Here is a 27,944-nt window from a genome sequence, read left to right as displayed (position 1 = left end):
TGGTAGCGATTTCCAGCCTTGAATCCCTTCATTTTTCTGGTTTTTAGCTAAGTTTTGGTGTTTAGGAACTTAAGTCTGAATTTTGGGATTTGATGCGGTTTTTGCCAAGTTTAGGCTTGGGTTTTGTGTGTTTTGAGGCGCTGAGTTGATTGGGAACTTTACCTAGGGGATTTAGCTATGTTTGGATAGGTTTATGGTGGGTTTTTTCTTGAAGAAAATGAGGGAATTTATGAGTTTTCATTGGGAGCCGCGTTCCTATTCTTGGGGTGTCGCGACTCTCATGAACATGAAGGAGAAAGAGGTGTCAAACCTCCATTTGAGCTGCGGTGCCAGTAGTGGCGCGCCATGACACATGTCGAAACATAGGAGAGCCTTGGGCTTTCTGACATGGGCTGAGTCGCGTCTCCTTTGTTTCGAGCTGTGGCACTGGAAGGGTTTTTGAGCCCCAGGAGGGTTTTTAGTGCGAGAACTCAAACCTAAGTGCTCAGGATCAATTCTACTACCCAGTTTAGTAGAATTTGACGTCTGGGAGGCTAGGACTCATTTTGGAAGAATTTATTCGCTCATTTTGTTGAGATTCTCCATTGGTTGTGATTAGGCTATCGCTAGGGGCTCGAAACTGGGATTGTGCTTGAGGGTCGTTCTCAATACATGTTGCACTCGGACCTAAGATAAGAAATTTGCACCCAATACGTGATATATGTGATTAGGGCTTGGCCCTGTAGTTGATTATACCTTTGAATATGGCTCGGCCCCTGAGAATGAACATGATTTAGGTTATTCTTGAATGCTCTGTGGCAGGATAATTACTAATGAATGCTTGGCTTGTTTGTGTAGGTAGGGCTCGACCCCATTAACGAACATGGTTATTACTGTGTTTGTGTTTGATTGGTTAAGATACCATGATTTATATGTATGCATGCTTGTATTGTCTAAAGTATGTTTATATGTATCTGTATCTGTTTGTCTGGTTATCTGAATGTCTGATTAATGCCTTGACTTATTAGTCAAGGGCGACAATAGCGCGCTGTGTGCTGATCGAGAGGCTTAGGCCCAATTAGGGATGTACTATTATGTTGACCGACCCTATAGACGTTGGAAAAAAAAGCGCTTGTCTAGCTCTATGGCTAGTTACTCAAAGCTAAGGGAAGGGCCCCAGGTGACTCTATGGTCACATAACTAGGGCATAGGGCCCCGGGTTGACCCTATGGTCATCTATTTAGGGCAGCGAGCCCCAAAATGATCCAATGATCATTTCTTTGTCATTGTATGCATTCATGAGTAGGTTATTACTGCTGGGCATGCGAGATATGTATTTGGAATCTGTATTTACTATTCATGCACATGTTTAAGTTTTCTTGATGAGCCTTGGCTCACGGGTTCTATGTGGTGCAGGTAAGGGGAAAGGAAAGCTAGACTAGCAATGAGTTGGAGAGCTTTGGTGGTGATGTGTATATATGCGACTAATCATCCACCGTGACCGAGGATATCTCAGAGGAACTAGGGTTGTATCCCTTATTTTATCGCTTAGGCCGGCTGGTTGTAACATTTGATTCATATATACCCTTTTAAACATATGCTTGTAACATTTTGGGATTCCATGTATGTAGTAAACTTTTGAATGAAAAGTCAACATGTCCTTTGACAAAAATTTTTAACTCTTGACATTAACCTTAGTTACATGTTTATAACCAAACGACTTGATTAACAAGTCTAACACTATTTAAAGTGCATCGTGTAACGGTCCTGGATTAGGAGGACGTTACAACTTGGTATCAGAGCTTCCAAGGTTTATGTAGCGTCTCAGAATTTTATGTAGCTAGAGAGTAGTAGCTAGTAGTAGCTTGTAGTATTTTAGTTTTCGTGATTATTAGCTCAAGCCGGGATTTAGTTGGAAACTCATAGAAATAATTATGGATTTTACAAGTTTAACCTATAGTTTAGAAATATTAATTTTAACATAAGGTTTGATTATATAGCTGGTCCTAGAAATATTATTTATTATAACTTAAGGTTTAGATAGAATAATTAAGAGAGTGACACTTGTCACATGCATGTTTATTAAGGATTTTAGATGAATAATTCAATAAAGGATAGATGTAGAAGCTCTAGAACTTTCCTGTAGCTGTTAGGATCATGTTTTACTCAGTCAAAATTGTTTTACCAAATTCAAATTATGCTGAAAGTGTGCAAAAATGTGTTTAAAATATCAGCATATGCTGATATATCGCAACTATAGGGGCCAATATGTCTCCTAAGGTTGATACAGAATGTCGACTTCGCACGAACGAAACCACGAAGGCTCGGGGCATAGGGGTTGGTGATATATTGCCTATAGGGGGCGATATATCGGCCCATTGTGATGTTTTTGAAATTTTGTGGAACCGAATTAGAAACAGCCCTCAACAACTTAGATTTGCTCCTGAATGTTTTTGACTGAGTTCTAGGCATCTGTTGAACCGAAAATTCAAATTTATTCAATTTATATTCATTTATTCTTTTTAAAATGGGTTAGTTTCACTCCTTGAACTCTATAAATAAGACCTAATACTCAGCCATTTCATTCATCATTCAAGCATTCTTCAGAGCCTCCAAGCTGCTAAGTTATTTTCGAGAGAAAACACCAGGGTTTCGAGATTTAAAAGCTTTCCAATCTAAGCTTTTCTAAATAATTGGGAACTAAGATAGAGTAATATTTCAGTATTGAGGTGTAGATCGAAGTTCTAGTCTATCAAGATATTCTTATCCTTAGGTTTAATCCATCATAGTTCTTTTATTTTCTTTTAGATCCTAACTTGATTTTATGGCTTCTGGGTTAAGTATTTAAGTTTCTTGAAACTTAAGGTTTTTCGCTAAGTTTCTATCTTGATGGTTTAGATCTCCTTTTCATCTCCATTTCTTTAGAAACTCATGATTCTTACTGTTGGTTTTAGGACTTTTCAGTCCCGTTCTTATCTCCAATATCCCGATTTTTGGTAAGGAAAATAGGTTAGATTATATGTGTTATGATATGTTATAGTGCTACGTTATATATCTATATGAATATGTTTTATGTTATGGTCACTTGGGTATTATAGTTGTTTATATAGCAAATCAAATCCCAAGATTTTTATCATTATCGTGGATTAGAGTTATGATTAAACCTACCTCGATTAGTAGACTGAGGACCTAGATGGTTTATCATACACTATTTTGTGATCTAACCTATCTCGATTAGTAGAATGAGGACCTAGATGGTTTTATCACATACTACGGTAATGAGTTAATGGCCATTAATATTGTAGTCCTATGTTTATATGATATACATTTTTACGTTGTATGTTTTATGGTATATGCTTATTTTAGTCTTATGATTTATGTTATGTTTTAGTAGATTTTCCTTGCTGGGCATTAGGCTCATTCCTTTTATTTTAGATGGTGCAGGAAAACAAGCTTGGAAGGCAGGACGAATTCATGGCAGCTTTGACATGTGTATTGAGGATGGATTGAATGGATGGACTGTTGGAAAATCGAGGATGAAGTTTATGTTTTTGAGTCTTTTCAATTTATGTATTTATTTTCCGCATTTGGTATTTGAGCAAATAATTAAAGGTTATGTTTTATTTATGTTTTTATGTATTAAATAATGGGATCCCGCGTCTTGGATTTTTAGAATAAAGTTTTATTATCCTATGTATGTATTCCAAATAGTAGTTATGTTTAGTAGTTTTTAATGGTTCGAGGTCTAGAATTAGTCGGGGCATTACAGTCGTTATCAGAGACCACAGTTCATATGCAAGAAGTTCTCCTTGATACACACCCAAAAGCTCCGGATCTAACCACCAATGTAAGTGTTTATATTATGATTAGTATGTTATGTTAATAGCTAATGTTTTATTGATTATCTTTTCAGTCAAAATGAATGGAGCTTTGGCCTATCATTATATCCGAGCCATTAAGGCATTGAAAAGGATTAGAGAACCAAGGAATACAATAGGAGTGCTAGAAAGAATCACTAGAAGATTGATCCTATTTCACAAGGGGATAGTTCACCTTCAAACCACTAAGCAAATTATGATGAGAGCCATGGAACAATATGTCTTAATAATTAGGCTTTTTAAGGATTTCCCTTTTTTAATTTCAAAATTAAAAGAGTTATGGGAGACTATGGATGATGAAGATGAGTTACCGGTAGCCAGGAGAAATTATTTTCTTATACTTAGGTTTACCTCTAAGTTTGAATTTCAATTCACTAATGAACAAAAGCATAATATCTTAATGAATATTCCCCGAGGTAGTTTCGAGGCTCATAGTAATGATGATTATGAAGAAATAGATGATGATATGTTAGATGAAGGGTCAGATGTAGAAGATCTTGATTTTTAGAGATTCACCTTAGTTATTATTAGTATAGTTTCATTATTTATTTTGAATTTATGATTGTAATTAGTGATTTTTTTTTTCAAATGAATAAAGTTGTTATTTTTTAATGACATGTATGAGTTTGATTTTTTTTTCTTCTACAATCATAATAAATTTAGAATAAATTCAATAAATAATGACTGAGTTCGGTGAGGGTGGATACAAATCAATGGACCGGGTTCTGTATTGAGAGTTTAGGGGGTCATAGTAGTGGGAACGATTTTACTGATCCCAACCCTCCCTCAATATTGTTAACTTTGGAACAACGACGAGTTTCGAGCTTGAGAATTAAGTCATATAGGATGGTTAGAAACAGACTTAGAAAATAATAAAGATGGCGATTGTTATAAGTATAGAAACACACCCTAATTTATAAAGACGACTTACATAATTTTTCATAAGAAACATAACTGATAGGTCCGAGTTATGTTTGCTTAGACTAAGTTTTTGCCTTAGAACCTATTAGGGTAAGTTCTAACGTGTTTTCTCAACTGTTATACTATGCTGAAGATGTTGATACGAAGGTCTGGACGCACGAATGCCAATGCCTCCAGTGTCGCCAACGAGACTAACGAAGCTCTTCCAGTTCGAAGAAGGGAAACGCGTGCTACCAATGCTGCTGCCAATAGAAATGCACCACCTCCTATTGACAACACTACATAAATTATCCGATTACAGCAACAAGTAGAAGAACTACTACAACAACAATGACAACAGTCGCTGTCTCAGCCCCAGCCTCAGCCGCAACCTTAGCCACAATCTCAGCTAGTGGCTCAAGCACCCCAGCAAGTAGGTCCATATGGGGGATGGACGATGGCAAACTACGCTCCTTATCTAGCTCAGTGCATAGAGCCAATCTATGAGCGTTTCCATAAGCATCATGCTCCAAGAAGGGACAACTAACCCCTTTGAGGCAAAAGAATGGTTCATGAATGTAGAGCCTATTCTAGCACACATGAACCTCGGCAATGTAGATCGCATATCCTGTGTTTCTTCTCTTCTGAAAAAGGATGCTAGAATCTGGTGGGATTTAGTGCAGGAATCTCATGATGTCACCACCGTGACTTGGACTAGATTTGTGGAGCTGTTTCACAATAATTATTACAACTCGGCTGTTATCGCTATGAGGGTGGAAGAGTTTGCCAGTCGGAAGTAGGGCAATTTGATGGTAGTCGAGTACACTCGATAATTTGATTGATTAGCCAAGTTTGCACCAGAGTTAGTTCCAACCAATTTCTTGAGGGTTACCAAGTTCACCAGGGGACTCAAACCCAAGATTGAGTTAGGAGTCAAGCTTACAAACCCTGGAACCACTTCTTACGCCGATACTCTAGAAACGACTATAGAGGTGAAAAGGCTCCAAGCCAATTTTAGTAAGGAAGAGGCCAGCAAGTCTGAACCCAAGCATCAGAGTTAGACTCAAAATGGTAGAATCAACAACAGCTACCAGCACAATAATAATGGGTAGAAAAGAAAGCATCCGATAATAAGCAAGCCTATCGTCACAAAAGAGCATGAACTAGCAACAGTAATAATATGTCGAGTTATGTGGAATACCCTCATTGCTCCAAGTTCCATAAAAGACATCCTAGGGAGTGTCTTGCAAATACCAAAGGTTGTTTCAATTGTGGCTAGGAAGGTCATAAAAAAAAAGGAGTGTCCATAGCTCAAGCAAGAAGAAAAGAGGGACAACAAGATGGTTCCATCTAGAGTCTTTGCCTTGAGCTAGGGAGAAGCCGAAGCTAGTAACAAAGTGGTCACAGGTCAGCTTCCTATCCTCAATAGTATATGTTCAGTAGTGTTTGATTCGGGAAAAACACACCCGTATATCTTGTTAGGAATTATAGAAAAATTAGACAAACCTTGTGAAAGATTTAGAACTAGGTTTGTTACGGAATTACCTTCAGGCGAAGTAGTTCTATTATCACGAATAGTACGAGGGGTACCGATCAAAATCAAGGAGACGATAGTGCTAGAGATCAAGGACTTCGATGTAATACTGGGCATGGATTGGCTAGCAAGGCATGGTGCAACCATCGGCAATAGACACAAGCAAGTGACATTCGAAACTCCTGATGATCATAAACTATGTTTTGTAGGAAAGGTTTCAGGACTACGGACACCGCTTATCTCATCTCTCAAAGCTCAAAGGATGATAGAGAAAGGATGTCACACATTCTTAACAAGCGTCACAGATGTGGCACAAGAAACCCCATAAAAGGTTGGAGATGTCTGCTGTTGCGATATTTTTGCTATGCAAGTGCACACAATCGCAATTTGTCATAAAATGGTAAAAACCAAGTATCGTCCTCAAGGACTGATTTATCAATTACCAATCAATCAATATTTTTAATTCTATTTGATTAAACAATTTCAAAGATTTCAAACAAAGAAGAATACTAACGAAGCACAATGAAAATTTAAACAAAATAACAGAGAGAATGAAATTAGGACAATTATGATCCTCTATTTTCCACCCTTTTATTTCCTAATGCAAGAATTATATCCCTTTCTCCCTATTCAAGAACAAGTTGCGAAAACAATTCATAATCTGGTTAAGATTTACAAAATTCAATCTAAATGACAACTTCCTATATTTCTATGGTAAAGTTGAATCATGAAGAAGGCATTAAACATGCAACTCAGAAAAATAGGCAAACAATTTAGATACTTTCGTTCTAAATTGAATTTGCATCCAAACAATCAAAGCATATCAAATTTCACTTTTCAGATTTGAATTTGATTCATGAAATAACAATTAGAGGTGATCAATCAAAAATTGCACAAGTAAAATAGATTGTAAGGAATTGAAAGAGGTAAAGAAGAACATAAATTCTGCATTAATCCATAAAAAAGGGTTCCCAAAAGATTCACATAATAGCCCTAAAGAAGAAATTAGCCCATAATATTCATTCTAGCAGTCATAAAATTTAATTACAAACATGAAAATATTAAAGATAGATGATGAAAACTAAAGAATGGATCCTCCTATGGTGTCCTCCGCTCTCCGTCGTCGTCACCCACTGTTCAGCACTCCAAAAATGCCTCCCTCTGTCTAATTAGTCGTCAATTTTAACCTAATTAGTGTTTCGTTAAGCTTGAAATGACTAAAAAGTCCTTAAATAAAAAATTTGCATTTTTATCATTTCTAGACACATCCTGCGGTTGCAGGATGTCATTCCTGCGGTCGCAGGAATGCTCTAGAATGTGAAACTCCTCTGAATCTGCGGCCGCAAGACACACTTCCTGCGGTCGCAGGAATGCTCTTCGTATTTTGATCATAACTCCTTCGATATAACTGGGAATTGAATGATTCAAAAAGCTATGGAAACTAAGAGAAATATATACAACTTCTATTTCTAGAAGTGTGTCCAGAAAGTGAATAAATCATGGTCAAAATGCGGCTTGAAGTCTCAGACTTGCGTTATAGAGCATAAACGACGTGTGTTGAGCATCTTCAATGTAGTATTTTCCACACATAATGTCTTGAAACTCCACAATCAACATGAAATCCATCTTATTTATCATATTTAACATGCTTCTTCTCATTTCACTCCATATTATGTACTTGACCATTAAAGCCTTAAACAAGACGAAAACAAGCATAAATCTGCGCTAAACAATCCAAAATAACTAAAAACATAACATAAAACAATCTCTAAAACAAAACTAAAATGAACCTAACAAATTCCCCCAAACTTAACCTTTACTCGCCCTCGAGTAAATAATCTAACTAGACTCAATCCTAACAAACCAAGTTGACATAACTAACCAATTCAAACACTCAAGACTGTTATGCATATATAATTCTTAGGAAAAACAATCATGCAATTTAAACTTTAATCTAGATTTTCAGTATTAACCACTTCATAATTCACAGCAATTTCTCAACATCAAAGATCATTTACTCATAACTTGCAAATAAGATAATTGAACCACTTTATTCACATCAAATTCTCACCAACTAACCACAAACTCATGTATTCCATATGCTTGCATTGCTTACTATTCTCCATTAATATAGACAAATGCACAAATAAGATTCAATAGGACTTTATGAGGGTTGTAATAGAAGGCTTAGGTATAGGTAGATAAGGAGACAATTTTAGGCTTAATCATACCACAAACATTCCACTAAACAAGCTTTCCCAACAATTTCACACCACTCATCCCTTGTTACCCCTTTTTCTGTGCCATGATTGAGAATATGCATATATATTTTCTTTTTCTTTTTCTTAATTTATTTATATATTTTTTTCAATAAACTCCCCCATACTTTGATTTTTCAATAAATAATTATTTGGGAGCATAATCACTTTTCACTTTCTTTTCTCTCTTTTTTTTTTTTATCTTTCTCAATCAAAAGTAATTTCCTGAAAAACACATCATACCAGCATCTCCTTACACATTCACTCCCCTCATATAATGATTTTCAAGCTCATGGTATGGGTCGAAAAGAGTAAATGGTATTTCGTTTTACAGTTAGGCTCAAAAGAGTGTGTTAATCAAGAAAATGGTCATAAGGCTCGAAAGGGTTGACTAAGGATAAACTTTAATAGGGTTAGCTTGAAAGGCACAACCAGTCCAAAAATTGCCTATATCATTTTCCTAAATGTGCACTGTTTCAAATTTCATCTCAAATAGTAAGCAAGCAAGTTCTAGAATTTTTCAAACTTTTCAATCCACAATCCAAATTTGACATGCATAAAATATCTCAAGTATAACATTTGCAATGTATGCAATAGATCTCTGATGTCAACAAATCACAGTGAAAAACAAAGTAATCTAACCAAGCACACAAATTAATTTAGAAGCACAACAATTTTTCCTTTGGATTATACTACAAAACAGTCAATCAGATTGAAATGGCCATTATTGTCAACTTAATTTATACTCTAAAACATGACTCCAAACGAACAACGGATTAAAATTAAAAACAAACAAACAAACAAATAAACCAAAAATGCAACAAAGAAAACCAGAAATAAATCTCTCCCCCAAACTTAAAAACCGAACATTGTCCCCAATGTGAAGTGAAGAGTAAGGAAAAAAGACTTACCTCAAAAAGCACGCCATGTTAGTATGGCGGAGGTGGAGGGGGCTTGAGTTCGGGATGGCGGAGGTGGTGGCCACCCCTTGCATCCTTGAGAGCCATCGTGTCATACGAGGAGAATTCCCTTCCACTATTAAGAATATTGAAATTATCCCCAATGTCATCGAAACCTTCAAACTTGCCACACAATAATCTTTTCATACGACGTCGAGCTGTTCGAAATCGTTCTTTGGTCTTCTTCTTCTTTTTACCAATTGATTCTTGACAATCATTCACCACATTAACTCGACAACATGTAGGAATTTCAGTTGCTGCAAAGACATTAAAACTTATTTCCTCATTTTGGACTCGCAACCTTAACTCCCCCTTTTGTACGTCGATTAAAGCTCGTCCTGTGGCTAAGAATGGTCTTCCAAGAATGATTGGGACGTTGACATCCTCCTCCATATCAAGTACAATAAAGTCTGCTGGGAAGATGAACTTGTCCACTTTTACCAAAACATCTTCAATAATACCCCGAGGATGTGCTATTGATCTGTCTGCCAACTGAAGAGTCACTGTTGTAGGTCTTGCTTCCCCAAGCTTCAATCTTCTGAACACAGAAAGCGGCATTAGATTAATGCTCGCCCCCAAATCACATAGAGCATTCATGCTCTCAAAATTCCCAATAGTGCAGGGTATTGTGAAACTCCCAGGATCTCTCAGTTTCTGAGGAAGCTTCCTTTGCAGAATGGCGCTTCACTCTTCAGTGAGTGCCACCGTCTCATAATCCTCCATCTTCCTCTTCTTGGACAATATTTCCTTCATAAACTTCACATAACTTGACATTTGTATAAGTGCCTCGGCAAAAGGTATGTTAATGTGAAGTTTTCAAAAAATATCTAGAAACTTTGAAAATTGTTTGTCAAGTGTGTTCTTTTGAAGTCGCTGAGGATATGGAATCTTGATGTGATGCTCATAACTCACTGGTGACTGATTCTTCTCAAGATTTTCAATAACCTATTCTTCTACCTTACCCTCATTCTCAACTTCAACTTTTGGTGCAGGTATAGACTTCTTGACTGGTTCTTCCAACTTCTTCCCACTCCTCAAAGAGATCGCATTGCACTGCTCTTTAGGATTCACCTCTGTATTACTTGGAAAATTTCCGTGAGGCCTACTTTGTAACATATTTTCCAATTGACCAACTTGCATTTCAAGATTCCTGATGGAAGAGCGAGTTTCTATCATAAACTGTGTTTGAGTGTTGGTGAGAGTCAATAATGCAGCTTGCAATTCATTAGGCCTTTCAGGTGGAGCTTGATTCATTGACTGTTGAGGCCTAGGCTGTTGTGATGAAGAGCCTTGATGCATTGGTGGCTGAGGCATATTATTCTAAAATTGCCCCTGAAACTGAGGTTGCAGGCCCTGATTATTCCTCCAACAAAAATTAGGATGATTTCGCCTCCCAGGATTGTAAGTATTGGCGAATGGATTATTTACTGGCCTCTGAAAGTTTCCCACCGCTTGAACCTGAGCTTGATCCATCGGAATGTTATTATTAATATTGGTAGTACACTGATCAAAAAAGTGAGGACCACCACAGATTTCACACCTGGCTGCCATTTGAATCGCATTAGCAAATACAGTGCTCTGTTGTAACTGTTTTGTCAAGGAGGCTACTTGTGCTGTTAGAGCAGTGATTGCATCCAGCTCATGCACCCCAGCCACCTTTCTGACTCCTGATGATTATTGGTGGCCATGTCCTCCAGCAGCTCATAAGCACCAGTTGCACTCTTGCTCATAAAAGTACCACCCGCTGCAGCATCAATAATGGTTCTGGTTGTAGGACATAAACCATTGTAAAAATTATGTACTAGCATCCATTGTTCAATGCCATGATGAGGACATCTTCTCAAGAGTTCCTTGAACCGTTCCCAAGCTTCATACAATAACTCTCCATCATTCTGGCAAAAGTTATTGATCTCTCCCCTCAATTTAGCAGCTTTTGACGGAGGGAAGAATTTTGACAGAAACTTCTGAGCTAGATCTTGCCAGGTGACAATAGAGTTTGGTTGCAGCGAGTTCAACCAACTTTTAGCTCTGTCCCTCAGAGAGAATGGGAAAAGCCTCAGTTTAATTGCATCATCACTCACCCCATTGTATCTAAAAGTTCCACACAGCTCCAAAAAATTAGACAAATGGGTGTGAGGATCTTCAAAAGGCAACCCATTAAATTGAACAGAGGATTGCACCATTTGTAGAATAGCTGGCTTGATTTCAAAATTGTTAGCCTCTACAGCTGGTGGGCGTATACTATTTTGTACTCCCGTCAGAGTGGGCAGTACATAATATCTCAGGCTCCTCTCAACATTGTTCTGAGCCTGACCCCCTTGTACGATTCCAGGAATTAAAGCATTCCTGCCATCCCCTTCATTCTGTGCCATCTTCACAGATTTATGGGCCTCCCTCTTGTTCTTTCTGTTTTGCTTGCAGGACTTTTCAATCTCAGGATTCAAAGGAACAAGATTGTCTGCTCCTCTTCTGCTACGCATATAACAAAATTCACCTGAGATAGACAAATTAAGCAACTAAACAAATTAGAAACAAGAGAAATTAAAATCAAATTAGAATAAAAATTAATTAGACTGATATTGATAATTATTTTCAGTCCCCGGCAACGGCACCAAAAACTTGTTGCGATATTTTTGCTATGCAAGTGCACACAATCGCAATTTGTAATAAAATGGTAAAAACCAAGTATTGTCCTCAAGGACTGATTTATCAATTACCAATCAATCAATCTTTTTAATTCTATTTGATTAAAAAAATTCAGAGATTTCAAACAAAGAAGAATACTAACGAAGCACAATGAAAATTTAAACAAAATAACAGAGAGAATGAAATTAGGACAATTATGATCCTCTATTTTCCACCCTTTTATTTCCTAATGCAAAAATTATATCCCCTTCTCCCTATTCAAGAACAAGTTGCAAAAACAATTCATAATCTGGTTAAGATTTACAAAATTCAATCTAAATGACAACTTCCTATATTTCTATGGTAAAGTTGAATCATGAAGAAGGCATTAAACACGCAACTCAGAAAAATAGGCAAACAATTTAGATACTTTTGTTCTAAATTGAATTTGCATCCAAACAATCAAAGCATATCAAATTTCACTTTTCAGATTTGAATTTGATTCATGAAATAACAATTAGAGGTGATCAATCAATAATTGCACAAGTAACATAGATTGTAAGGAATTGAAAGAGGTGAAGAAGAACATAAATTCAGCATTAATCCATAAAAAAGGGTTTCCAAAAGATTCAAATAATAGCCCTAAAGAAGAAATTAGCTCATAATATTCATTCTAGCAGTCATAGAATTTAATTACAAACATGAAAATATTAAAGATAGATCATGAAAACTCAAGAATGGATCCTCCAATGGTGTCCTCCGCTCTCCGCCGTCGTCACCCACTGTTCAGCACTCCAAAAATGCCTCCCTCTGTCTAATTAGTCGTCATTTTTAACCTAATTATTGTTTCGTTAAGCTTGAAATGACTAAAAAGTCCTTAAATAAAAAATCTGCGTTTTTCTCATTTCTAGACACATCCTGCGGTTGCAGGATGTCATTCCTGCGGTCGCAGGAATGCTCTAGAATGTGAAACTCCTCTAAAGCTGCGGCCGCAAGACACACTTCCTGCGGTCGCAGGAATGCTCTTCGTATGTTGATCATAACTCCTTCGATATAACTGCGAATTGAATGATTAAAAAAGATATGGAAAGCTAAGAGAAATATATACAACTTCTATTTCTAGAAGTGTTTCCAGAAAGTGAATCAATCATGGTCAAAATGCGGCTTGAAGTCTCAGACTTGCATTATAGAGCATAAATGACGTGTGTTGAGCATCTTCAATGTAGTATTTTCCACACATAATGTCTTGAAACTCCATAATCAACACGAAATCCATCTTATTTATCATATTTAACATGTTTCTTCTCATTTCACTCCATATTATGTACTTGACAATTAAAGCCTGAAACAAGAAGAAAACAAGCATAAATCTGCGCTAAACAATCCAAAATAACTAAAAACATAACATAAAACAATCTCTAAAACAAAACTAAAATGAACCTAACATCTGCATTATAAAGAAATTTCTAGAGATATTTTCTGATGACTTATGATTTATGTTATGTTTTTTTTAGTCTTATGATTTATGTTATATTTTAGTAGATTTTCCTTGCTGGGCATTAGGCCCATTCCTTTTATTTTAGATGGTGCATGAAAATGTGCTTGGAAGGCATGACGAATTCATGGTAACTTTGCCATGTGTTTTAGGGATGGACTGCTAGAAGATCAAGGATGAAGTTTATATTTTTGAGTCTTTTCAATTTATGTATTTATTTTACGCATTTAGTATTTGAACAAATAATTAAAGGTTATGTTTTCTTTATGTTTTTATGTATTAAACAATGAGATCCCGTTTCTTGGATTTTTATAATAAAGTTTTACTATCCTATGTATGTGTGGATGCCAAAAATCCACAAGGGAAAAAATCTCTAGTCTCTGGTTGTAACACAGGGATAAAGGTCACTTAGTCATGCTATTGGGCTCGAGACTGTAGGTCTTTCGAATACAGGAGTTTATCTCAAGGGAAACAACACGTTATGAACAATGAGGTTTGGCCCTGCTAAGCTAAGGGGCCAAAATAATAATTGCAAGAGGATGGGTATACAAGGTCCTCACATATTGAGGTATGGTGTGCCCGCGCGAGGTTGACATGCTCATGGGTCGAGATACACTCACATGCGTAAGAGTTCCCAAAGGCACCCAAGGCATACGCCTACCTATGTGCAAAGGGCACTTGAGCCATGTATGTCGAGGGCACCCGAGTCATATGCCTCGCTGCGTGCGTTTTGCGAGGTGGGGCATTGCCAAGGTGCCACGCGCAGCAAGGCACAACCCACCTTGCCTACGCGCGTCTCACGACCCAGCTGCGTGCCAGTGCCTCGCACAGTGAGATACAACTCGCCTCGCCCGCATGCGTCTCGTGAGATAAGGCCTCGCCAAGGAGCCTCGCACAGCAAGGCACAACCCACCTCGCTCGCGCGTATCTCGCAACCCAGCTGCACGCCAGTGCCTCGTACAACGAGACACACCTCGCCTTGCCCACGCGCGTCTCGCGAGGTACAGACACGTCAAGGAGCCTTGCACAGCGAGGTGCAACCCACCTTGCTCGTGCATGTCACACGACCCAGCTGCACTTTAGTGCCTCGCCCGCGTGCGTTTCTTGAGGTATGGCCACGTAAGGGAGCCTCGCACCACCACCATCTTGCGACCCTCATGCAACCCCATCACACCTAGGAACCAAGGGTCTCGCCTTGTGAGACCCATCCCCGAGCCTCGTGAATGCCCAGGTCACGCATGGGTACTCACTTAGGCACCAAGGGTCTCGCCTCGTAAAATCCATCCCCGAGCCTCGTGAATGCCTAGGTCACGCATGGGTACTCACTTAGGCACCAAGGGTCTCGCCTTGTGAGACCCATCCCCAAGCCTCGTACATGCCTATTTCAAGGCCTCATACTTGGAAATAAGACCAGGAGAAAAGGACTATGGTTCAACCAAAATATAAAAAATCCTAGGGAAGATACCTAGGTAAGGGGGACCACTATGCATGAAATACATGTATGAGCACGGAATGTACTACCCTGAAAGAGCAAAGGCATGACTCTGACATCTGTGTCCGACAGGTAGTGGTGGTACAAACCCGTACGAAGAGTGGAGGCACTACCTGAGGACCTTCGACCATGTACAAGAGTCGACACCACAATGTTCTGCACCACTACCCTGACAGTGTACCTATGTACGATTATGTCCCCCAGGACCACCTTGTATCAGGGGCCATTAGAGCTCATCTATAGATAGACCTTCTCCCCTCCAACAATGGGGTTGGAAAATGTAACGACCCGGATTTTCAAGACTCAATAATGCGGAAATATAAATGTTTTCATTTAACAAAATGTCTCAAAAACCCATAGAAAAAAAAACTTTTTAAAAAGTCGTATGGCCATACTTAACATTTAGTTACAAACATGTTTTATAAAGATTAGAGTGAGCCTAGTTTAGGAAAATTACACAACATTTCCAAAAATAAAAAGGCTTCCCAAAAGGTCGGTCCACATGTACATTTGCAAGGAAGACTCCAGCGCTCACTGCTCTGCCTTGCCCTTGCTCTTACCTACAACATGAAACAACTAGGTAAGTGAAAACGCTTAGTAAGATCAACTTTCAAACAAGCATATAGAGAATTAGGGTTCCGAACCCATCCGGACCCTACACAATCAATTTCAAGAATGCTAAAGCGTCCTGGCAAACTTATGGTCATGCCTGATAACCAATGATAAATTAATTCATATCTAGATAAAAATCCTGCACTCAGAAAAATCCCAGAACAAGCAGATATATTATATCACAGCTAATTCTTATCAACAATTATATCCCTGCACTCAGAAAAATCCCAGAGCAAGCAGATATATTATATCACAGCTAATTCTTATCAACAATTATATCCCTGCACTCAAAAAATCCCAGAGCAAGCAGATATATTATATCACAACTATAATTCGAGACCAATGCTCGACAATTTCCAACAATTCAGGCGTAACGCGCCCTCCAACATAATTGCTAATCTGTCAAAGAGAACCGAGTCTCCACACTAAGATTTAGCCAATAAATATTCTCATCAAGGGTAACTATCGTGTTACCTAGGGCATCGCTACTTATCCAAGAGTGTAATCCAATTTACATGGTTTTACGGAGACATCTATGTTAATCAGTGGTGCTGGTGAGCAGTTGCCCCTAGGGTGTTCAGCCTCACTCAATCTTGGCAACCCCTAATATCTCTAGGCACTCTCACTGAATGGCCAATATTCACGGCTGCTATCCGGGAATAACTTATCAGAGCACTTGCTCGGATTCTAATCGTCTAGTGATTAAGTAAGCATGAGGGCCCCTAGGTCCCATTTATCTTGGTGCCCCTAGGTTTAACCAGCTTATCCTCATCTCATGGCCACTCGCCGCGGTAATGAACCAGACATAAATAAAATCAAGCAGTGTGACGGGGATCAACCGTCTAGGATAAGATGAACATCTACCGTTCATATTTTCTAAATTAGCACTCACTAGACTAACGTCTCTAAGCAACTTTCTATGACAGCCTATATATGTGCATGTATCCCTATACTAACATACAAGACAATAATCATTTCATGTTGCAGCCATACAATATAAGTTGACTTACTTGGAGTCCTTAGCGCTCAGCAGGTTTTCACCCTCCAACGTTCAGTCCAGTTACGCTTAGCCAATACTGTAGTTATCCATACAGTATACTCAGATTAATTATGGCACTCATAATTCATTATTATTATTTTGGGCTGTTTGGTCATTTTAATAAAAGTCATTTGTAAGGATTTATAATCCTTATTTGGTTTTACACCTATTAAGGAAAGTCATACAAAATATTTGAGACTAAACCCTAAGTCTCGGGGAGACCTATCCTAAGGTCTCGATACCTAGGCTCGGGTATCACAATGGTATTTCCCCACAACCCACTAAAAATCTTATTCTTTCAAGGTATCGCTATTAACCCGCACTTTCGACTAGTCGGTTAAAATATGTAAGATTTTAGCCGGTATTATATCCAGAAAATACAAATAAATTATTTAATTATTTTTAAAGAAAATAAACTCTTTAAATTTTCCTTTTAGTTTTCTTAAGGTTGTAATATCTAAAAACCGATTTAAGAAAATTGCCTAATTTGTCTTAACTAGGAAAACAGTTATAAATTTCTCATCTTGACTAATTAATTTTCCAAAAGCAATTAATCAATTTTTACTTACTAGAAAAATAATTCATTTAATTATTTTCTCAAAATATAGGGTTTTAAACCCTCTTTTAATTTATTAACTATTAATAAATTAAATCTCTTATTTTTAGAAAGAATAAAAACTCTTTAATAAAAATAATTCATTTAAACTCAAAGGGGTAATTTGAGTGAAAATATGATTTCAAGACTTACCAATTTATATCTTGAAATAAGCAAAATTTTACTTTTGACCTTATGTTCCAAAATCTCATTTTTACACTAAGTGTGAAAATCCTATTTTTCACATTTTTAACTACATACTTCGTTAGTTCATATCTTGAAATTTACTTACCCAATTGTTACCAAAATTTCTCAATTCCATTTTTGTTATGCCATTTAGGTCTTTGTAAAGTCTTAGGTCAAAATGAGCATTTTTTATTGGTGAAATCATTTTCCAACAATGAGGTAAAAATGACCTTATTTTCAAGTCCTTATTTTTTCCAAACTTTGACAGTTAATAACTTTCAAACCGTTCAATATTTTCTTACCAAATTTTACAGTGGAATAATAGGTTATGCCAGAAATAATTCCACAAATTTTTAGAAAAAACTGGGTTCATTTGCCCTATACAGTGGCTGTCCAAACTTGGTTCCGAAAATAAGAATACGAAAAAACAGTTTTTTACCTAAACTTTGAAATAGCATAACTTACTCATTTCTAAACATTTTTTAGTGTTTCAAAAGCTCAATTTTATGTACTCAATCCCAAAAAAATCACAGTACAATTTAATTTTACAAAACCAATATACAGTGGATGCTTGACCCCTTGGAAGTCACAGCTCAAAACATGTTTTGTTTTAGGGTATCCTACAAAACCCTTGGGGGTTTTGGTTCCCATTTTCAAAAATCAATACACATGCATCATAAAAATTATTAAACAACTACCATAACCTTATTACATCATCAACAAGAAACTCTAAGCATTAGATATACAAAATAATGCTTAAAACTAAAAACCCTACAACAAAATCATCAAAAGTAAACTTTTTACCTCTTTGGTGTTCTTGCTTAAGGTTTGGACCTTCCTATTAGCTTTGGCTCCTCCAAAACCTTTCAAAAACCCTAACCAACTTCCCCCAACAACATAGGTAATTAGCTATTTGAAACTCTATGATTAAAACTTGACAAAAGTCTAGATTAATGAGACTTTACCTTAGGGAAAACCCTTCCTAGACCAAGACTTAGCTTCCAAGTTTCTTTGGTGTTCTTGGGGTTGAAAATGGAGAGAACACTTGAGAGAGTCTTCAAAAATCAGATGAGAGTGAATGAGAGAGTGTGGGGATCGGTTTGGGGGTTAGAATAGCTCACAATACTCTTCAAAATATCACAAAACACTTGAGTGCTTTTCTACCCACTTGCCCACTTGACTTCTTAATTAAATGGGATTTGAATTTTATAAAATTGGGTTCACACAACTCTAAAAGACCACATGGCCGGCCACCCTTTGCTATATATGTGATCATTAAATTTTTTTTTTTATAAAGGTTAATAAAGGTTTCATAAGAAGAAAAGTCCAAATTGGCGTTTGACACCTTTTTTCACTCTTATTATGTTTTAATCACCAAACTTAACATTAATTAATTAAATTAAATGTCTCTCACATTTAATTTAATTAATCACATAATAAAATTTAACCTAAGGTCTATTCATGGAATAAAATTCCCCATTTCGGCAAAATTTGGCATTTAACACAAAATGCCTTAAAATTTCCATTTTCTTTTAGGTTTATTATTTTTGACCAAACTTTAACTTTTATGGATGTATTTTATGCCCAAAATATAATTGCCATGATTTTTCATTTTATTTTCTGAGATTTTTACCCGATCAGGGTTTTTGTGTCGGTCTAGGACCGAAAGTCTTTTCTTGACTTTTAAAATCACAAAATTCATATTTTGACTAGCAATAACTCATGGAATACTTCCAAACAAAATATAATATTATTTAAAATAATATTCTGAACCCGGGGGAGAAATCCCGACCCAAGTCGTTTAAAGGTACCCGAAAACGTAGGACGTTATAGAAAATTCATTGTACACTCAAGCTATTAAGTAATATACAAAGGCTCACTCCATTGTTGATCTGTGTTTATCTTTTCACAAGTTCTTTCTAAGTTATGATCTAAATATCTCCATACTTACCTTTGAGTTTTTTGATCAAATTTTGTTGACGAGATTTCACCGTCAACAGTTTGGCGTCGTCTGTGTGAAGAACATGCATCAAGCAAACGTTCTTTCATCACTTCCATAAAAGAAAGATGCCAAGGCGTTCACAATGCTTGCGACAACTACAAGACATTTAGGTTCACCTGAACGAAGAACGAATGAGGGCTTCCAGGAAAGACCCTCCTCCACCTGGGCATGGAGATATGCCAAAGGAATGTCCTCCCCTGGGGGAGGTGAAGGAAGCATCATCCCCGGCTGCCCAGCCCGACGGAGGTCACTCAGAGCCACCATCGTACCCACATCCCCGGTCCCCAGTGGCACCATGCTTAGGCTACCAAGACCTAGGTCCCTCGACGCATAGGCCAGGCAAGAGTCCCCGAGTACACTCGGTAAGTTCCAGCTCAAGGACTCGCTTCTACAAGGATGGGATTCGCGAGTTACATAAAAAGACTCGAAGGCTGGAGACCACGATAGAGAACATGCAGGAGGTCTTAAACAACCTCCTGGAAGGAAAGTCGAGCATACCCCTTCCTAAGCATAAAGAGAAGGAGCGTGAAAAAGGGGAAAATATTGTCCCCGCACACGATGGGAGAACCCGACTTTCCACCAGTAAAACTCCCCAAACAAAGTACCATGAGGGACCTAGGCCGATGAAATGCCCCCAGGAGCAAAGGCGGAGGGAAGAAGATGGTCATAAGAATGAAGTAGAAGTCACCTCAAAAGAGGCGCCCCCTGGCCTAAGAGAAGGGCTCCATGGGAAGAGGTCAGAAGTAAGAAACGCACCCCCCACGGGTCCCCAGAGAAGCACAACCAAGGCAAGGGATCAGCCTGAGAACCCGCTAGACTCCTTATGCAAAAAGAGGAGGGAACTAGACATCAAAATATAGCACCCTCAAGGCAAGATTATCACCGCACCTGGGGGGCACAGAGATGATGAAGAATTTGACCATGATTTTCCCTTCACAAGGGAGATCCAGGCTGAGCAAATCCCCGCCAACCTTAGAGAGCCTCGCACGACTCCTTACGAGGGTACTGCGGACCCAAAGTATCACTTAGACTACTTCAATAACTTGATGAGGTTAAGAGGGGTCAGCAGCAAAGAAAAATGTCATTTCTTTGTTGTTACACTTAAAGGTGTTGCATACAAGTGGTTCAAGAGGTTAAGGCCAGGAATAATCAAATCATGGCAGCAATTCTCTGGCGAATTTCTTTAGCAGCACCATGCGGTCTTTGATTATGTTATGCCAATTACAAGCCTCGCTAACATAAAGCAAGGCGAAAATGAAAGTTGGAAGAACTATATCCATAGGTTCAATATGGAAGCAACAAAGGTGAGAAGTTTAACCAAAGCGGAGCTCAAGATGGCTATTAAAGCTGGAGTTCATCCAGGAAGCAAGTTATGGGGTAACATGCTCAAAAGAGAAGTTACAAATTTAGATGATTTCTTCGAAAGAGCATGGAAGTACATATGTGTGGAAGAGGGTCATAAGAACTCGCATGTTGAAGAAAGCGAACCTTCCTTCAGCTGCCCTACTACCAATACGTCTGAAGATTCCATATAGAAGGGGACGTCATGGTAGAGGGGTCGCTGACCAAGTTTAAAATTGGATGAGGACCATCTAGCCATAAAAGTCCCAACCTGAGGGGAGATCACCTCAAAAATCATAAAAGGGTCTCAAAGTAGACGCTTGCAAAAAGGGTCTCAAAGTAGATGCTTGTAAAAAGGGTCTCAAAGAAGACGCTTGCAAAAAGGGTCTCAAAGAAGACACTTGCAAAAATTGTACTATGCCTAATGACGAGAAGGACGCTTCTCGCAAGAAATAATAAGCGCACGCAAAAATATATAAAAGGATAACAAGGACCCAAAGGGTCAACATATCCTTACAAGTAATCAAGGTGCACCAAGAGACACGAATCACACGCAGTAGAAAGGTTCCCAAAGGGAATTCTTTCAAAATAAAGCTATAGACCATGAGGACTTACGAAAGTCCCTCACAAAAGGAGGCAAGCCCCACCGTGTGAGAGGGTTTCGCTATGCGAGACCACCTTGCATAGCAAGGTTTGCATTGACTAATAGTGCTGAATCACATCCTTCGCTGCTTTATACGCCTCCGAGAATAATGAAAGTATCGCACTCATGAAAATATAAGTATAAACATCATAATAAGTCTATAAGGACGTCTCAAGACCTCCTCATAGACTGGGGGGCAAGTGTGGATGCCAAAAATCCACCAAGGAAAAAATCTCTAGTCCCTGGTTGGAACACAAGGATAAAGGTCACTTAGTCATGCTATCTGGCTCAAGCCTATATGTCTTTTGAATACGGGAGATTGTCTCAAGGGAAACAACACGTTATGAGCCATGAGGTTTGGCCATGAGAATGGATGCACAAGGTCCTCAAATAGTGAGGTCCGGCGTGCCCGCACGAGGTTGACATGCACATGGGTCGAGAAACACTCACATGCGTAAGAGTTGCCAAAGGAACCCAAGGCATACGCCTACCTACGTGCAAAGGGAACCCGAGCCATGTATGTCGATGGCACCTGAGTCATATGCCTCGCTCACGCGTGTCTCACGAGGTAAGGCCTCGCCAAGGAACCTCGCACAACGAGGCACAACTCACCTCATTCGCGCATATCTCGCGACCCAGCTGTGCGCCAGTGCCTCGCACAGAGAGACACAACTCTCCTTGCCTGCGCATGACTAACGAGATAAGTCCTCGCCAAGGAACCTCGCATAGCGAGGCATAACCCACCTCGCCTGCACGCATCTCGCAACCCAGTTGCGCGCCAGTGCCTCGCACAGCAAGACACACCTCGCCTCACCCGCGTGCATCTCGCGAGGTACCACCACGTCAAGGAGCCTCGCACAGTGAGGCGCAACCCACCTCAGCCATGCGTGTCTTGCAACCCAGCTGTACGCCAATGCCTCGTACAGTGAGACATACATCGCCTTGCCTACGCGCGTCTCGCGAGGTACGACCACGTCAAGGAGCCTAGCGCCACCACCATCACGCGACCCTCATGAACCCCATCACGCCTAGGCACCAAGGGTCTTGCCTTGTGAGACCCATCCCCGAGCCTCATGAATGCCCAGGTCACGCATGGGTACTCACTTAGACACCAATGGTCTCGTCTTATGAGACCCATCCCAAGCCTCGAACATGCCTATTTCAAGGCCTCATACCTGGAAATAGGACTAGGAGAAAAGGACTATGGTTCAACACTTACCAAAATATAAAGAAACCTAGGGAAGATACTTAGGTAAAGGGGACCACTAGGCATGAAATACATGTATAAGCACGGGATGTACAACCCTGAAAAGAGCAAAGGCATGACTCTGACATCTGTGCCCGACAGGTAGTGGTGGTACGAACCCGTACGAAGAGTGGAGGCACTACTTGAGGACCCCCGACCATGTACCACAGTCGACACCACAATGTCCTGCACCACTACCCTGACAGTGTACCTATATACGATTATGTCCCCCAAGACCACCTTGTATCAGGGGCCATTAGAGCTCATCTATAAATAGACCTTCACCCCTCCAACAAAGGGGTTGGAAGATTCATTGTACACTCAAGCTATTAAGTAATATACAAAGGCTCACTCCATTGTTGATCTGTGTTTATCTTTTCACAAGTTCATTCTAAGTTCTGATCTAAATATCTCCATACTTACCTTTGACTTTTCCGATCAAATTTTGTTGACGAGATTTCACCATCAACAGTATGTATTCCAAATAGTAGTTATTTTTAGTAGTTTTTAATCATTCGAGGTCTAGAATTAGTCAATGCATTATAGTTTAAGGGTTCCTGAAGACTGATCGGGCATGTACACTAGCCACTAAAGACAAGCTCGACTCAGGGTTTGGTAACTACTTATGTGATTTAGTGTTTAATTATTTAAAACAAATGTTTATGCCTTACCTGCATGTCTTATTAGGGAGCATGAGATATTCTGATAGGGCTGGGCCCTTGACTATTGCATGAATGATAAGGAATGTGCTTATTAGTATTGTTATTGCTTGTGAATGTAAAAGAACTGCTTATTAGCATTGTTATTTGCAAATAGGCCAGGAAATACTTATTAGCATTGTTAATATTGGCAAGGATTAAATAACATGCTTATTTGTATCGTTAATTGCTTATGAATGTCATAAATGCTTATTAGCATTGTTATTTGCTTATGAATGTCAGGAAGTGCTTATTTGCAACATGATTGAATGTATTAGGAGTTGGCATGCTTATTAGCATTGTGTTTGTTTGTTTGTTCGGTCTTGGACCGAGAGGTAGCAAGAGGTATAGTTATTACTTACCTAATGACCGATTTGATCACTACAGAATGGGATAGTTATCAGTATGCTTCCTCGAAGATCAGAGAGGTTGGCTGGCCAAGAGATACATGCCAGGCAAGAAAATGACCAAGGCCAGGCCCCACCTCCAGCTCCAGAGAACTGGCAACAGGTGCTTTCTCATATACAAGCCAAAGGCAGTAAGATGAGATTCGCCTCTTGAGACAGCAACATGTATCAGCTGGGAACCTACAACCCACAGTACCGACATTGTTATAGCTAGAGGTACCTGCGGCAGTATAGCCCCAGGTAGGGGGAGATAGATGGGAACCCCTGTATGACAGGTTCAGAAAACAGCACCCTCCAGTTTTTTAGGGTAGCTCAGACCCACTAAAGGCGGAACAGTGGATGACAATGATAACCACCATCCTGGATTTTATGAGGGTAGGTGGTTATGAGAGAGTGCCCTTGTAACGCCTTGGATAGCCAAGACCGCTACACTGTGCGTTTACAAAGTGCTGGACTTGCTAATCAAGTCGTTAAAAGTAAAAACGCGCTCTGAAACAGTAGAGGTACTAGGGTTAAAAGCGTTTTGGTCTCAAAAGTTATGTTCTCATTACTAAACATTGTTTATGTACATGGGATCCCAAAAATGACAGTTTAAAAGCCATTTACAAAAGTTACAAAGTTTAAATACATTAACAGCCATACTAAGGCAAAATGAGCAGTTAGGTAATCTCTGTCCTGACACACTCCTCGACCATGGTGATCGAACGGCTGGCTATGTACATTTCACCTCGGAGCTCTCCACCTCAGGCCTGGTCCAGCTTGCCCTTGCCCTTACCTACACCACGTAGCACCCGTGAGCCAAGGCCCAGCAAGAAAACACAGCAATAACAAAGCATGAACCACTAGCAACAAATCAATTACACATATAGCATCTCATCAACTCAAGTATATCATCAATCAAGTATTTCATATACTAAGCATCTCAGCTCAAATACATAATGCACAGACGATAACCAGGGCTAGCGCTCACAGGCAGCTCCCTCTGTTATCCTATTGTTTCCGGCGCCCAATGGCCAATTCGCGCTCCGTGCGCTAAAATCATGAACGGTACTCTTAGACCGCTTATACGTGTCCCTTGGCATAATACCAACGATGACACAATACAACTCTCGGGAGCACTTATTCCCATTCACAACTATACATTCGGGTGCAGTTTTCTTACCTTTCAATTCACTGGTTTTCAATGCCACGTAGCCACAAGCACGGTCCTCTACTCCGAGCCTCTCCAAAGTCCTAATCACAACACAAATATAATATTCTTTGTCATTAACCAATCCAAGACTACCTTCCCGGAACCTAACCCACACTCTCGGGACCCCCAAAACCTTAGAACAACACCCCGGAGACAACCCCCGAACCCCCGGAGCAAAGGCCCAAAATTGTCAAAAGTAACATCCTGAAATTAGCCTTGTGCCGCGGCACCCAACATCAGAGACCCCCACGCCGCGGCACGAAAAAGCTGTGCCGTGGCACACCATCGCAGAGCCAGAATTCTGGGTTTTCCTTCGCGTTTTTCCCGAGCCTAACTCACTCCAAATCACCCCAACTTCATACCCAAGCCCCAAAACCTATTTAAAACCCCACATAGACCAACCAACAACTTATAAACACTATAACCCAGCTCAACTACACAATCACCCACATAATTCATACCTAAATTCAAACTCTAACACTTAAACTGAAACTTGAGAAAAGTACAAACCAGTCCCCTAAATCCTTAAACCATAACAGCTATGAAATTGCAAACATACTTAATACCCTTACCTTAATCAGAAATTCGACTTGAGCTTCCTCCAATCCAAGCTTGAGCTAAATTCCACCTTAACAAACCAGCTGAATTCCACACAAGAAAACCATGGCTATCTCTCAATTCTTTCAAAAACCAAATTCAGAACTTAACAAAACAGAGATCAATCCCTTACCTCAGTATAAACCTTGATATATGCTTGATTCCACACCCTTAAGTCCTTCACTAGCCTCAAAGAACTTAGTTCAGTTCCTCTCCCACTTTGCTTCTTAAGTTCTTGATTCCCCCTTTCCTTCTTGCCCTTTCTAGCCTTCCAAGACTTAACTTCAGTTATACTTAACTTAAATAAATCGTACATATCCTTTTCCCTCAGCCAAAGACTTCTATATCACTGCCAAAAGACCTTCTTAACCTTCCCCAAATATCCTTTTCTAACTAAACCTCAAGGGTACACTTGTCTTTTCACCAGCTTTGCAATTCTACCACTTTCCCCATAAAACTTGTTACTCTCTAAGGTTACTAATAGTTACACAGGTTACCAAGTTACTAGTTACCAATATCTAGCCTTCTAGGACCATCTCGACACGTGCATCACATTGGTATCACAGCACCCACGTGATACGATTCACACATCATAGTTATCACATAACATAATTCACACATTCATATAACATGCTTAAAATCATAATCATACATCTTAATCATAATAATCACACATAATTCCCATCATGCCCTCCCGGCACACTAATCAAGGCACTTAAGCCTTATTAGTGAATTTGGGTCGTTACAGCCCTGCGCCAGTTACATGTTTCAGGAGGATGCTCGAATATGGTGGGTGGTGGGAGGAGGTATCCCAAACCAGGGCAGTGAATATTATGGAATGGGAGGAATTCATAACTCTGTTCAATGAGAAATACTACAATGACGCAATGAAAGTTGCAAAGGCTGAAGAGTTCAGTAAGTTACTTCAGGGTAACATGACAGTGACTGATTATGCCCTGAAGTTTGACAGATTGGTAAAGTTTGCCAGGGATTTGGTGCCCACAAATAGGATCAGAAGAGAGAGGTTTCTCCAAGGGCTACAACCTCTAATAGCCCAGGATGTTCGTATTACTACTGTGTTAGGGTGACTACCTATGCACAGGCTGTGGAGAAGGGGCTTACAGCTGAGAGCGTAGAGAACAATATCTGGCACAAGAATGCGGCTAGAAGGGATTCTAAGAGGCCAGGACCTCCATTTGCAGACTTTGGTAGGGGCGGAGGCCCTAGTGACCAAAAGAGAAAGACTCCAGATATAGTTTCCACTCTAGGGTCAGATAGGAGGCCACGAGGCTTACAAATAGGCCACTAGTGTGGCGGTGAGACCTAGAAATCATTCCCAGAGTGTACTCGGTGTAGGAGGCCCTATATTGGGGAATGTCTGGCGAAGGCCTGCTTCATCTGCGGGAGTGTGGGACACCTGAAGAAGGACTGCTCGAAAGCCATAAAGGAATAGCCCAAGAAGGTGGACAACCTAAGCCAGCTCGGGTGTTCACCTTGATCCAAAGCAAAGGCCGAGGCTAGTCCCTTAGTTGTTACAAGTCATATTTCTAGTGTTCGGACCCTTTATACTATTTTGATTAATTCAGGTGCAACACACTCTTTTGTTGCTAGTAGGGTTCTTGATGGATTGTGTAGATCTTGTGACTTTTATCCTATGGGGTTTGGTACTATGCTGCCTATTGGGGAGGTAGTGGTTTCCAAGAGATGGGTCATATCACTACCAGTGACAGTGGATGGCAGGGAGTTGTTAGTTGACTTGATAGAGTTGGTCATGATTGACTTTGAAATAATTCTGGCTATGGACTAGTTAGAGAGGTATGGGGCAATGATAGATTGCAAGAAGAAGATGGTAACCTTTGAGCCTGAGGGTGACGATCCCTTTGTATTCGTTGGTACTGTGCATGGATCCCGTATACCTATGATATCTGTACTTAGAGCTAGAGACCTATTGGAGGGGGGATGCATAGGATTCCTAGCTAGTGTGGTGGATACCACTCAGGTCGCGCCAGTGGGACCAGAACAGACTAGATTGGTTTGTGAATTTCTGGATGTGTTTCCAGAGGATCTGCCATGGTTACCTCCACATAGGGAGATAGAGTTTGTGATTGAAACGGCACCAGGGACAGAGCCAGTGTCTAGGGCACCTTATAGGATGGCTCCAGCAGTGCTGAAGGAACTAAAGGTTCAATTACAGGAGTTACTAGACTTGGGTTTTATCAGGCCTAGTTTCTCACTATGTGGTGCACTAGTTTTCTTCGTGAAGAAG

General features: G+C 39.6%; 1 non-coding gene across 1 annotated transcript; it reads left to right on the top strand.

Moving 5' to 3' along the window:
• The first annotated feature begins 11,326 nt into the window (after positions 1–11,326).
• LOC133807632 (small nucleolar RNA R71) lies at positions 11,327–11,433 on the top strand. The gene has a single exon (XR_009879533.1). It is a non-coding gene; the product is annotated as a small nucleolar RNA R71 (small nucleolar RNA).
• The last annotated feature ends 16,511 nt before the right edge of the window (positions 11,434–27,944 follow it).

The sequence above is a fragment of the Humulus lupulus genome, chromosome X (assembly GCF_963169125.1).
Source record: "Humulus lupulus chromosome X, drHumLupu1.1, whole genome shotgun sequence".
Classification (NCBI taxonomy): Eukaryota; Viridiplantae; Streptophyta; class Magnoliopsida; order Rosales; family Cannabaceae; genus Humulus; species Humulus lupulus.
The sequence above is the reverse complement of the archived record's forward strand: the minus strand, read 5'-3'. Positions and strand labels throughout refer to the sequence as shown.